The sequence below is a fragment of the Rhineura floridana genome, chromosome 16, assembly GCF_030035675.1.
Source record: "Rhineura floridana isolate rRhiFlo1 chromosome 16, rRhiFlo1.hap2, whole genome shotgun sequence".
NCBI lineage: Eukaryota > Metazoa > Chordata > Lepidosauria > Squamata > Rhineuridae > Rhineura > Rhineura floridana.
This window is the reverse complement of record NC_084495.1, coordinates 35,616,107-35,628,801: the sequence shown is the minus strand read 5'-3', so window position 1 is coordinate 35,628,801 and position 12,695 is coordinate 35,616,107. Positions and strand designations below refer to the sequence as shown.

Here is a 12,695-nt window from a genome sequence, read left to right as displayed (position 1 = left end):
GAACCAGGGTGCTTCCAAATGTGGATTTTGTTTGCAAATGTGTCATCACTGAGATGTCACAAAAAGGTCATTGGCAATAGTTTTTGTTTCTGTTGTTGTGTATTGGATTTCCCTCCAGAAAGGCTAAATCTGGATTAAATGGGGGGAAACCACTGGTTGGTATTTTGATGCCAACAGTGTTGTGTGGATGCTGCAAAAACAGCAAAAACAAAACCTCCTACTGCTATTCCACTCAAGGCAGAGCTTGAAACTCTGGTCCAACTTCCACCTTGAGCAGAATCTGGCAGCAATTTCAGCTGCAATGGATTAAAAGGGTGAGTGGGAAAGAGAAGGAAATTCTCCAGCAACTTTTCCCAATTCAGATTTAAATCTGTGTGCACTAAAATTCATGCTCATTTCTCAATTTGACCTGTGAAAAGTGATGGTAGGGCAAGAGTTTAACGTCCTTTCAAGGGCATAGGATTCCTACCAAGGGTCTGTCACCAGAAGGCACATCTCAAGAGAGCTGCATTGGGCATTCTGGAATCGATTTGTTTGGAGGCATTGCAAAACAAACAAACAAACCCCTACAGTTTTGATTCCCAAATTGTGGTGCCTCTTCCTTGAAAGGCATCTTCAAGATGTCAAACACTGCTGAGTCCATTGACTGATGCCACATGAGGCCGCACAATTTAGGGATGGGTAAATGGCATAGAAAGGAAAAAATGGAAAGAAAAACTGAGGCACAGAAACCTTTTTGCAAGGCATGAGAACGTCACTAAAAATTGCCACATGATTTGGGAGCGGGGGAGTTCTGCTTGCCAAGTTCCATGTGAAATTTTTTTAATTAAGAGGCCTCCACACCTGCTCTATTTAATTAATTTAAAAAGAATTAATCACAACAAATGTATTTATTTTATTTCCGTAATTTATCATCTGCATAATTGCCGGCGCATCTTAAATGGAGGCCACCCCCCGTACATAAATCTTAATGGAACTAATTTTCCCGATAAGCATATTGAGATTTAGAACATACTCCCAGTAATCGCAACCCGTTCATTCGGCTCACGAGACAGAAGGCTTGCTATGGGAAAGGTTGAGAATCCATGAAGCAAGCCTTCTGCTGGTAGAGAGAGGCAAGGGCTAAACATGGGCATGAATCCTCCTCCCCAGTCCAGCAATGAGGATCCCCCTCCCCCTTAGTTGTAACTACCTGCCTTTAACCCCAGGAAAAAAGCTACAAAGGTCAGCGAGTGGTAAAATGAGAGGATGATTCAGCTACATCACCGTCCTTCAATATGTTCAGATCTAACACAAACTAGGCACAGGAGGCGAGGGAGGAGAAGCAGGAGTAGTCTGTAACACACACACAGAATTTCAATGCCAGTAAACACATTAAGGCAATGGAGACTGGTCCATTAGGGCAAAGTGGGCCTTGCCCCACCATCCCCACTCTGCGCTCAGCCAGCCCCCAGCCACCTGCCTTCAATCCAGGGGTTAGCGTTGCCTACCAGCTTCCTCCTTAGCGTCAGTGCTTCCGCTGTAGAACTCAGCAAGGGAGGAGGAGGATGGAGACAAAACTAGAATGAGTTGGCCCTGCCTGTCATTGGCCCTGGGTCCACCTACTGTTGGGCTCCCTGCCTCCTGCCCCACCAGTCCCAGTGGGCACCAGCCGCCACTGCATTAAGGGGAGACAGAAGGGACTGGCCACGGGCCATGTCTACTAGTCACAACCATGAGAGGGAGCTCCCAGCTGACAGAGCGCAGGTCTCCAGAATGCCCTCCCCTTGGAGGTGTGCTTAGTGCCAGCACTTCTGTCATTTTGGTGCCAAGTAAAGGCCTGGGCAGAGCAAGCTGGCCAAGAGGGGAGGGGTGGGGCGGAACGGAGCAGAGGAGAGGGATGGAGAAATCTGTCCACTTCGGTTCTCCACGTTTCTCATTTTTCCAATCTCAATTTAAGTTTTTCACATTTCTGCAACAATTTGCGTATTTTTTTTAAAAAAAATCCTCATGAAAATTCATTAGCATTTTAGTGCAAATTTCTCCTAATAAACATATTTTTGTATGCAGCTTTGACTAGTATGCACATTTTTGCAAGCACTTTCTCCTGATATAATGATTATTGTATGTTATTTTCACTAATCCAGTCATTTTTATGCATGCTTTCCTCTAATATGTGCATTTTTGTTCTTCTGTGGAATGCCTTTTTGGAATGATGAGTCCCCTCCCCCACCTCTCACTTTTGTATATTTTCTTTTATCTCTGTGTGAAGCATTACACTCTCTGTCCTGTTTACTCCTAAGCTCTTAATAAATTAGGTTGACTTATTTATATTGTTTTATACAATGTGATACGGACTGATTTTTTGGGCGTTTACTTATTGACATTATGATTATTTCTAATTGTTCCTAATAAGTTATTCTTTTCCATTGTTATACTTGTTCACTTGATATGCTGTAAGCCAACATGGCCACCATTTTTTTTAGGAAAGTGGCATGAAAATACACATCATGGTTTTGATGATGATGATGTAAATGTTTTAAATAAATGCATACATGCATTCTTCCAGCCGTGATGGCTGTGCTCTCCCTCCCCTGTCGGAGGCAGTATGCCTCGTGATCCCCAGCAGCTGGTATTCAAAGAGGGGAGAGTGCTGTTGCACTCAGGTCCTACTTGTGGGCTTCCCATGGGTATCCAGTTGGCCACAGTGAGAACAGGATGCTGGACTAGATGGGCCTTTGGCCTGATCCAAGTGGCAGGCTCTTCTTATGTTCTTATCAGCATGTACCTAGAGCCACTGTATGCTTTCATAATTTTATTGCTAAAGGAATAGCCTAAACCATGGGCACACTGAACAATGGCAAAGACAAAAGAGACATAGCCATTGGCTGCTGGCAGCTTGAAACCATCAGTCAAAGCACCAGAGCAATGAAAACGCTCAAGTCAATGGAAAATCAAACACCTGCTTAAATTCCCCCACCAAGAGCTGGCACAGCAAGGTCCCCCAGCTTTCCAGCATTCAAAGTGCCCTCCACTGAACCCTTTAGAGTCTCTTAGAGATGATGGATTAATTTTCTGCCGTTGTAAAGTTAATGGTATTTCACTTGCCTGACGAGGTTTAAAAGCCAACAGACTCTGTCTTTAAAAAAAAGGTCACAGAGATGGGCTGATGGTTCCCCCGGCAGCAGGAGAGAGTGGCGCTCTGGAAGGAGCAAGCCATGTCCTGTGCACAATGGACCGTGGCTCCTTTCCCTGCCAGCTCGAGGAAATGACGATCTTCACCCTTCATTTGAATTCCTGTATGCAACCGGGCCATCAAGATGAGTCACACAGAGACGGCAGGCCACTCAGAGGTATCGAAGCTCAAGACTTCAACCCACAGCTCTGCCTCCAAGATACTACCAGCTCATAAAAGGAGAGGAAGAATTTGGGTAATTATCAGACCTACTTCAGGCACCTCAGGACTTGCCTAAGTTCTAACGTCTCTGTTCTCTTGGAGCTCTCCCAGGTCCTGAAGATCATTCCTTTCACACTGCAGTGTGATTTTTTTTTTAAAGTCCTCACAAAAATTTGGCAGCATTTTAGGGCACATTATTCCCATATACACATTTTTATATGCAATTTTGCCCAATATACACATTTTTCATAAGGATTTCCCCCTAATATAATGCACTTTTCAATGTTACTTTCAGCAATATATGCATGTTTATGTAGTGTTTCCCCTAATATATGCATTTTCCCACACATTCCTTGGTTAGAACATGACTGCAAAATTCGGAGAGCTGCAGGTTTTGAAGGCTAGCTATGTTTCACTTCATGTATTATTTTGGGACTGTGGATTAGGTAGGTTTGCCTTCAAATGTGATTTTGCTTTCCATGATTTTCAAACCCCAGTTGCTACAAATGAAAGTTGCATTTCACTCACGCCTCTCATTCCTGCCTCCACTGCAATAAATCCAGCAATCGGCATGAACTACCATGCCTTTAAAAAGCTCAAACCTAAAGAGGCAAAACAGTATTACGGCTGATAATTCCAGAGAAGAAACCACAAAAAAGCAAGGGACGGGGGGAAAACACAAGCTGTGTGTGATGCTGATTGTTGCCTGAACTTGGAAAAGGAAATCTGATTTGAGCCTTGCATCTGTTGCTCAAGGGAACATGAGGAGCCGCGAGTGCCTTGATGGCGATGAGGTGCAACAGGAACAAACGCAAATAAACCACAAATAAGGTCGTGAAAATGGCCGATGGCTCTTCACTGATACTTACAGGCCTCCATGAGGCTTGTTTTTGAGACCTTATGCTGTAATGCCCATGATACAAACAGCCTCAGAAGGTTTGCTTTTGAAGTTTGCCTTTGGAAGCCATGACTAGACCCAGACTATTCTGAGTGCAGGGGGGAATAGGGAAACGGAGCCCGTTCATTCATTTATTTATTAAATGTATATCTCACCCTTCCTCCCAAAAGAGCCAAGGGTGGCAAACAAACAAAGGCTAAGCAGCTGCCCTTCCCAAATCTCTCTGAGCATGCTGGGCAGCCTGTGGCTTTCCAGATGCTGCTGGACTACAGCTCTCACCATCCCTGGCCATTGAGGATGTTGGCTGGGGTTGTTGGGAGTTAAAGTCCAACAGCATCTGGAGGGCCACAGGTTCCCCATCTCTGCTCTTCGCCCATAACATTTACAGATGCCCTCCCAGCTGTTTTGGATGTGTGCTAAAAATGCAACATGTGAATGCGCCCAGCCCTATTTGCTCTGCAGGGAAATCAGGATTGGCTGATGATGCAAAACCACCGTTTGCCCTCTGTAGCCTGTGAGACTGGTGACTTGCCAAGAATACCCACGATGTCCCTTCCTCGGAAGCGTGGCAGACCCACTTCCTGTGCAAGAGATTCCCCCTTCAGATCCCATTAGTGGGTAGAAACTGGGGATTTCAGACGTGACTCTATCCAAATGTGAGCCAACATTTCATTTTTATCTGGTTCTCTTTGCACCCCGCCATCTATTAATTAAAGCACTTACTTAATTAGTCCTTCAGGAATTGAACGCTATAGAACACGTTCAAGGATGTCAAATTAGTGCAAGACATTAAAAAAAGAAGGTTAACTGATAAATGTTTCAGAGAGCAGCCGTGACTTAACTGGCAAGGGCTGGACTAAGGCTGCTTATGTTCAATTGAAAGGTAATAGGTTCATGGCACTGACTGACACAACTTATGTTAACATATTGGCGGGGAAGTACAGGGGAAGCCTTTTGAGAAGAACAGGGTGTCTGAGCAAATGTTGTCTATCTTTGCGAAAGCATGGAGGATGGGTGAAGTGCCAGATGACTGGAGGAGGGCAAATGTTGGCCCTATCTTCAAAAAGGGCAAAAAAGAGCACCTGGGAACTACAGAAAAGTCAGCCTTGTTATGCAATAATATGCATATATGCAAAGATCCTCAGCGGTCTGAGCTGCGTGTGTGCCAGTATGTGTATTTACCTAAGTATCAGGCTTTTACCCTGCATTTAGATCACTGAGACTTAAGACTTAGTAAAATAAGAAAAGCTACTTTATTTATAGCAATGCATAGCAGACAGGAAAGACATGCCTAGTTCTAACTAACTAACTAAGTTGGAGGCGCAACTCCCAGACTTGGGTATTGCCCTCATGGCTCAGGAGAGAGAGCAAAGACAAAGATATCTCCTCAGACAGCCGAAAAAGAAGACAAAGGAAGGAGGGGCAGGTCAGCTTCTCTGAGCGTATCAGTTTACAACAGAAGGAAGTTAGGTAGAGAAGAGCACAGATAAAGGTAGGCAAGTCTAGCCAGCTGGAGGACTCTGACTCTATCTTCCTTCTGGAATACACACAAAAGAACCCAAACAGGAGTTGCTCTTGCGCCACTTCCAACAAGCCTGACATCAACCCCTGGGAAAATTCTGGAGCAGTCAGTCTGTGAACATCTTGAAAACAATGCAGTGATTACTAGAAGCCAATATGGGTTTATCAAGAACAAATCTTGCCAAACTAATTTATCTCATTTTTTGATTGGATAACCTCCCTGGTAGGCTGTGGGAATGCTGTGGACATAATATATCTTGAATTCAGCAAAGCTTTTGACAAAGTGCCCCATGATATTCTGATTCGGAAGCTAGCTAAATGTGGACTGGATGGAACAACTGTCAGGTGGATCCACAGTTGGCTACAGAATCATATTTTAAGAGTGTTTATCAATGGTTCCTTTTCAAAGTGGGGGGAGGTAACGACTAGGGTATCACAGGGCTCGGTCCTGGGTCCAGTGCTCTTCAACATTTTAATTAATCATTTCGATGAGGAGGTGCAGAGAACACTTATCAAATCTGCAGTTGTTACAAAATTGAGAGGCATAGCTAATACCCTGGAAGACTGAAACAAAATTCAAAGTGATCTTGATAGGCTGGAGCATTGGGCTGAAAACAACAGAATGAAATTTAACAGGAATAAATGCAAAGTCCTACACCTAGGAAAAAGAAACCAAGTGCACAGTTTTAAGATGGGGGATATTTGGCTCAGCAATATTAAATGCTGGAAGGAGCTTGGAATTTTTGCTGATCACAAGTTGAATATGAGCCAACACTGCAATGTGGCTGCAAAAAAGGCAAATGCTATTTTGGGATGCATTAACAGAAGTGTAGTTTCCAAATTGCATTAGTTCTCCTCCATTCAGCACTGGTTAGGCCTCATCTTGAGTATTGCGTCCAGTTCTGGATACTGCACTTTCAGAAGGATGCAGACAAACTGGAAAAGTTTCTGAGGCAGGGAACGAGGATGATCAGGGGACTGGAAACAAAGCCCTGATGAGGAGAGATGCCAGGGGTTGAACCTGGGACCTTCTGCATGCAAAGCAAGTGCTGTGCCACTCATGCGATGGGCCATCACTTAAAGACAGATTCATGTTCTAGTCCTCATGATTCTGAATATATCCAAGTAACACAGAAAGCTGCCTTATACTGAGTCAGACGGTTAGTCCACCTCAGGCTCCTGCTCAGTAATGTCCCTAATGACTGGCAGAAGCTCTTCAGGATTTCAGGCAGGGGACATTCCCAGCTCTACCAGGAAATGTTGGAGATTGAACCTAAAACGTCCTGTGTGCACTGTCCCTGAACTATGGCCCCTCTCCGTTTGCCAGAGGGTAGGTCTCAGGAGAGAAAAAGAATTTCCCTGGCCAATAGGGATAGGGGATGAATTCAATTCAGTTTGCACACTTATCCACATTTGGTGATGCACTTCTCTAACTAATGATTATAAAAATGCATATTAGGGGGAAATGTGCATGAAGCTAGATTATCAGTGAAAATAACATAGAAGAATGCATTATATGAGAAAAACTTGCCTGCAAAAATGTGTGCATTAGTCAAAGCTCCATAAAATGTGTTTTTAGCAGAAATTCACACTAACGCGCTGAAGAATTTTCGTGGCAATTTTTTTTTACAAAAATCACAAATTTCTGCAGAAATGTGGAGAACTAAAATTAAGAGTAGACAAATGAGAAACTGAGAGAACCAAAACGAACGGGCCCCTCTATCCCTGCTGGTCCGTGAGAACAGCTGGAACATCTGGCTTGCTAAGAACGTCAGAAGTCAACATGCAGAGAGCTGAGATGCTATGGCTACCCTCGTTCCCCAGCTGCCCTTTTGTTCCTTGAGGGCTGGTGCTGGAGGTGAAGGCGCTCTGGAGAAATGAGGGCACCGCACGAGCCCCCTGCTGCCTTGCCCGCCCTCCTCTCTTAAAGCCAAGCAGCGTGAGCCAAGGGTCAGAGCCGCTGTGTCTCCAGTCTTTTGAGGTTTCCGGCAGGAGCGTTTCATTTCGATTCAGCTCTGAACATTCCCTCCAGCTGCTCCCGACAGACACAAATATCACGGCCTTTGCCTTCAAAAATATTTTCACAGAGGGCGAGGGGGTAGTCTGTGAAATGAAGACTTTTCTGAGCTTTATATACCGATCCCCTCCCCAGAAAAAGTGCATGGGGGGGAGACATGAAAAAAGTCTGTGTAGGGGGGCAGGCTCTGTGATTAAAAATAAAATGAAAGACAGCTTTAAAAAGCTCTGAAGCAGCTCTGAAAGCCAAGTGTTCCCAAGACAGGTTGCAGGGGCCAGCCTCCTTGTAATGGCCAATTTTAGGGCAAGGGACGAGATGCAGCTCAGTGGCAGAGCATCTGCTTTGCATACAGAAGGCCCCAGTGTCAATCCTTGGCAACACCAGGTAAGGAGATCCCAGGTAGCAGATGAGGAGAAAGACTTCTTCTTGAGACCCTGGAGAGTTGTTGCCAAGCAGAGTAGGAAGGCTAGATGGACAAACAGCTGGTAGAAGGTGGCTGTCTATGCTCTGCTCAGATTAAAAGAGCTGGAGGCAGACCATCTCATTTGTTTTGTCTCTGCTAAACAGAGTAATCGAATCGTAGAGTTGAAAGGGGACTCCAAGGCCATCGAGTCCAACCCCCGGCACAGTGCAGGAATCCAACTCAAAGCATACGCCACAGGTGCCTGCCCAGCTGCCTCTTGAAGGCCTCCAGTGTTGGGACAGCCCACCCCCTCCCGAGGTCATTGGTGCCGTTGTTGTACTGCTCCAACAGTGAGTACACAGGCTCTGCAGGTTTTGCAGTTTGGAAAAAACCTGCAAAGCCTGTTTAAGCCAAGGCAACAGTGGGAAAAGAGAAGTATCACACGCTCAGAAACAACCCCCCCCCCGCAAAACCCTTCCTTTAATGCTCTTGCCTCCAGCCTTGTTTTACCTCCCTGCATTTGGCAGATGCAATTTCCAACCAACCTTCATCTGAACAAGCAAAGGTTCATGCCATGAGCCCACCGTTGCTCTGTGTTTTCAACTGGAGATGCCAGTTTTTTTAAAAAAAATGTTTTTAAATTTGTATATTTGTTTTTAATGTTTTTAATTGTTGTAAACTGCCCAGAGAGCTTTGGCTATGGGGCAGTATAGAAATGTAATAAATAATGATAATGATAATGATAATACCTCTAAGCTATGGGCCCTTCCAGTATTCTCTCTCTCTCTCTCTCTCTCTGTGTGTGTGTGTGTGTGTGTGTGAATAAATGAAGCTGCCTTATCCTGAATCCAACAGTTGATTTATCTAGCTGTATACTGTCTATTGTAGTAATAAACCTTACGTTTCTTTATTCTTTCAACTAGCAGTCTTAATAGGCTGATTATTTCTGCACTCCACTGCAATATATATCAAAAATCCAACAACAAGGATTAAATCTGAACCCCCCTGCATTCAAAACATGCACTCTCCTTCAGATCTCCAGGCACTCAGTTTGAACTGCTTTAGGCAGGATGAGACCTATGGTCAATCTAGCCCAGAGGTGCGGGACCTTTTTCAGACCAAGGGCCACATTCCCTCCTGGGTAACTATCTGGGGGCCAAATGCCAATGCTGGGTGAGGCCAGAGGCAAAAATGGGTGGCAAAAATGGCAAGAAATGCAAATGTTACCTCTGTACAATAGGTTAGTTTCTATGCACACTCTCACACCCCTCTCTATCCCTCATCGAGGAAAGCAAGAGACACGAGCACAGTCCAGGGTCACACTTTTAGCCAGGCAGAAACATTCTGGGAGGGTGCACAGCAGGGCCAGTGAGGGATGTGGCTGGGGAGGAGGCGTGGGTTTTGGAGAATCCCAAGGAGCAGAGAGATTCAGAGGGCCACATATGGCCCTTGGGCCTGAAGTTCCCCCACCCCAGGATTTTTTCTGGCTCATGGTGACTCTCTGGAGTCCCAAAGAGAGAAAAGTCTTTCTCCTCATCTGTGACTTAAGAGATCCTTCCAGCTGCAGATGCCGCTCAGAGACACCATTTCCAGTGTTCATTCTTGCAAGCAAACAGAGATGCGCCAGCAGCCAGCCGCACAAATCCAGGTGCATAAATGCTGCAAGGCACAGCGGGCATTAAGAGGCCTCTTTGTGCCTTCTGCGTCTCAACCAGAGTCCTCAGAATTAAAAGGCTGTTATTTAACAGGGAGGCAGAGTGGCTCCCCCCTCCCAAGATGTCACCTTTCATCTAAAGAGAGCAGCTGTTGGACCAAAGACATTTTGGCACAGAGAGATGCAGATTCACAGGTATCAAAAGGTTTGCTTGGGATTTTTTTTTTAATGTCTCCTTTTTGAATGGGTGTGTGTGGGTCCTTGGCCAGGACACCATCCATAGTCTGTCCAGTTTTGTACCTGGACACACACATACATGTGAAGTCAACACTCTTGAGCATGTGCAAACATAGGAACATCAGGCCATTGGTCCATCTAGCTCAGTATTGTCTACACTGACTGGCAGCCGCTCTCCAGGGTTTCAGATGGGAGGGGGTCTCTCCTGGCCCTGGGCTTGAACCTGGGACCTTCTGCATGCAAGGCAGGTGCTCTGCCACTGAGGTACAGTGTTTCTCCTTGCCACAGGATATCCAGACAACCTCCAAACATCTGCGGTTGCAGGAAAAGAGCTATGATGGAAGTTTCCCCCTCTGTTTTAGTAGGGGTTTCAGTGCAAACAGGATTGAACTCAATGCACAGGGATGTCAACCCTGTGTGGGCAGCTGGTCCAGCCGTGTCTCCACCTGTCCCACAGCTGAGGTGGGCGTGGTCTTGGGGAAATGACCTCCTGGGTCAAATGGGGAAGCCAATTGCCGGAAGCCAGAGGAGGGGAGAGTGCTCTTCCGCTCAGGTCCTCCGTTGGGACTTCTTAGAAGAGGCATCTGGTTGGCCACTGTGAGGACAGGATGCTGGACTAGGCGGGCCACTGGCCTGATCCTCTTCTTATGTCCTGTATGGGCTGTGGCCTGGAAATTCCCCACCCTGCACTAGAGCAAAGCCCATTCCCTCCAATGCACTCTTGCTCTATTTCTTTCATATACCTACGACATCTGTGCCTGCAGATTGCACCAATGGCTTCAAAAGTTTTCAGAAAGGGAGAATTACTTTTTGTGCCCTGGATAAAGACCGCCAGGGGGCACAAGTGTGCAATTTGCTGTCCATGGCTCATGCTGCGAAGCCGTGGGTTTTACAATCCCCGTGTGGGCAAGAGCTTTGGTGTTCCTTCATGGGGTGGCATTCTTGTGAACGGTGGGATGCTTAAGCAACAGCCACAAGCCTTCCACAAACTCCCGGGGGGGGGAGTGTGGGTGGGTTGTTGCAGCAGAGGCTGGGATCCAAAGAGCCATAGTAGGTAAGTACATCTCTCTCTGCCCTTGGAAATGGATTTTTTTTTTTTTTTTTTAAAAGGGAGTTCTTTTCTTGGAACACTAAATGCCCAGACCATCTCAAAAGCTGGCTTTTGAATCTCTCCCCACCCCCACTCACAAGTTTCAAAGCAGAACACCAGGGAGCATGGGGTGATGATGCAGGGCTTAGAGAAACACGTGTTCCGTGTTCCACAGGGTGAGTAGGAACCAGGTTTGTGTGGATCCTAGAAAAGGGGTTGGTTCTGCACTCGGCGAGGGCTTGGTAGCATGCTGAATACGATATCACTCAAGGTGGCACCCTGCCAAATGAGGTTAGTTAACGGGAGGAGAGAGCGGATTTTGCAATGAGGACAGGGGTGTGAGGATTCATGGGCGGAGGGGAAGGGGTCAGCCAACCAGGCAGTACTGGTGTTATGACCCTCAACCCAAGAACCTTGCAGGGCATGGCGGAGGATTCAGGTGAAATTCAAGCTATTTCCTTGGATAAAGGACCACACAAATCTTATTCCAAGCCCTCCTGGCTGGAGGTCACCGCCCTACCACTGTGCTTTGATTCAGAGGATGAGTCCATTGCAGTACGGAATCCAAAGGCTACAAAATAACTTTCACTAGCCAGCCAACTCTTCCAGGGATGTGGAGCCCACCACCCTGCAACCCTACTCAGCCTACGTAAGATTTCCAGGAGCTCTAGCTCCCTGCAGAGAACAACAGCTCTATAGTTACTTTACCAGTGCTCCCTGGAGCTGTCCAAGGTCCTGAGTGCTCTTGGCTTGTCTCTGATGCAACACTGCCGATTTCCCCTGCGAAACTCAAGTGCCCAAGGAAGTAGACAGCTGGCTCCATGTTTTGGAGGCTGCCTGAGCATGGTGTCCTCACTGTGGGTGCTCTCTCAGTGACCCCATCACCTTGTTGCTGATGTCCCCATTGCCCATTCTTTGGGCTGCATCTGCACAACGGCCCCGAGGAAGAGTTCAGCGCAAGTGAAGGGTGCTGCTCTGTCTTCTTGCTCGTGCTACTGCTTGCATGGTCAGAAGGGAACCGGTGAGCAGGCGGTGGAAGCACAGCAAGGAGTTGATGGGTGTTGACAGCGGGTCCCTTGCAGGACTGTGTGGACCTCAGCAGGTGCCTACCTCTGATGCCAACCCTGCAACCAGGGCCCCTTGGAGCTATCCTAGGGCATCGACATGCAGACACCAACTTTCTTGATACTTAATCAAGTCCTTGGCCCACCTCTGTCTACTCTTCCTGAGATTCTGGAAAGCTGTGCCTGGTGCATGTGCAAGAGAAGCTTTTTATGGCTCTGCTGTTGAAGAGCCTTTAACTGCGAATGCTTGGAATTGAACCTGAGTCCTTATGCGCACAAAACAATGAACTCTGTCACTAAGCTATGCCCCTCCCCGTGGGACAGCACCCCTTTCAGGATCCCAAGACCATAGCACTGACATCTACAGCCTGCTGTAATTCTGAGGACAGCTAGAAGGCAGCACCAGTCAGCAGAAAAGATCAAAAGGCAAAGTGT

General features: G+C 46.6%; 1 protein-coding gene across 5 annotated transcripts in view; it reads right to left on the bottom strand.

The window, feature by feature from the left end:
• The window catches only part of HTR2C (5-hydroxytryptamine receptor 2C), a 235,556-nt gene that overhangs the window by 10,875 nt on the left and 211,986 nt on the right, over nt 1-12,695 (bottom strand). The gene's annotated exons all lie outside the window — the stretch shown is intronic.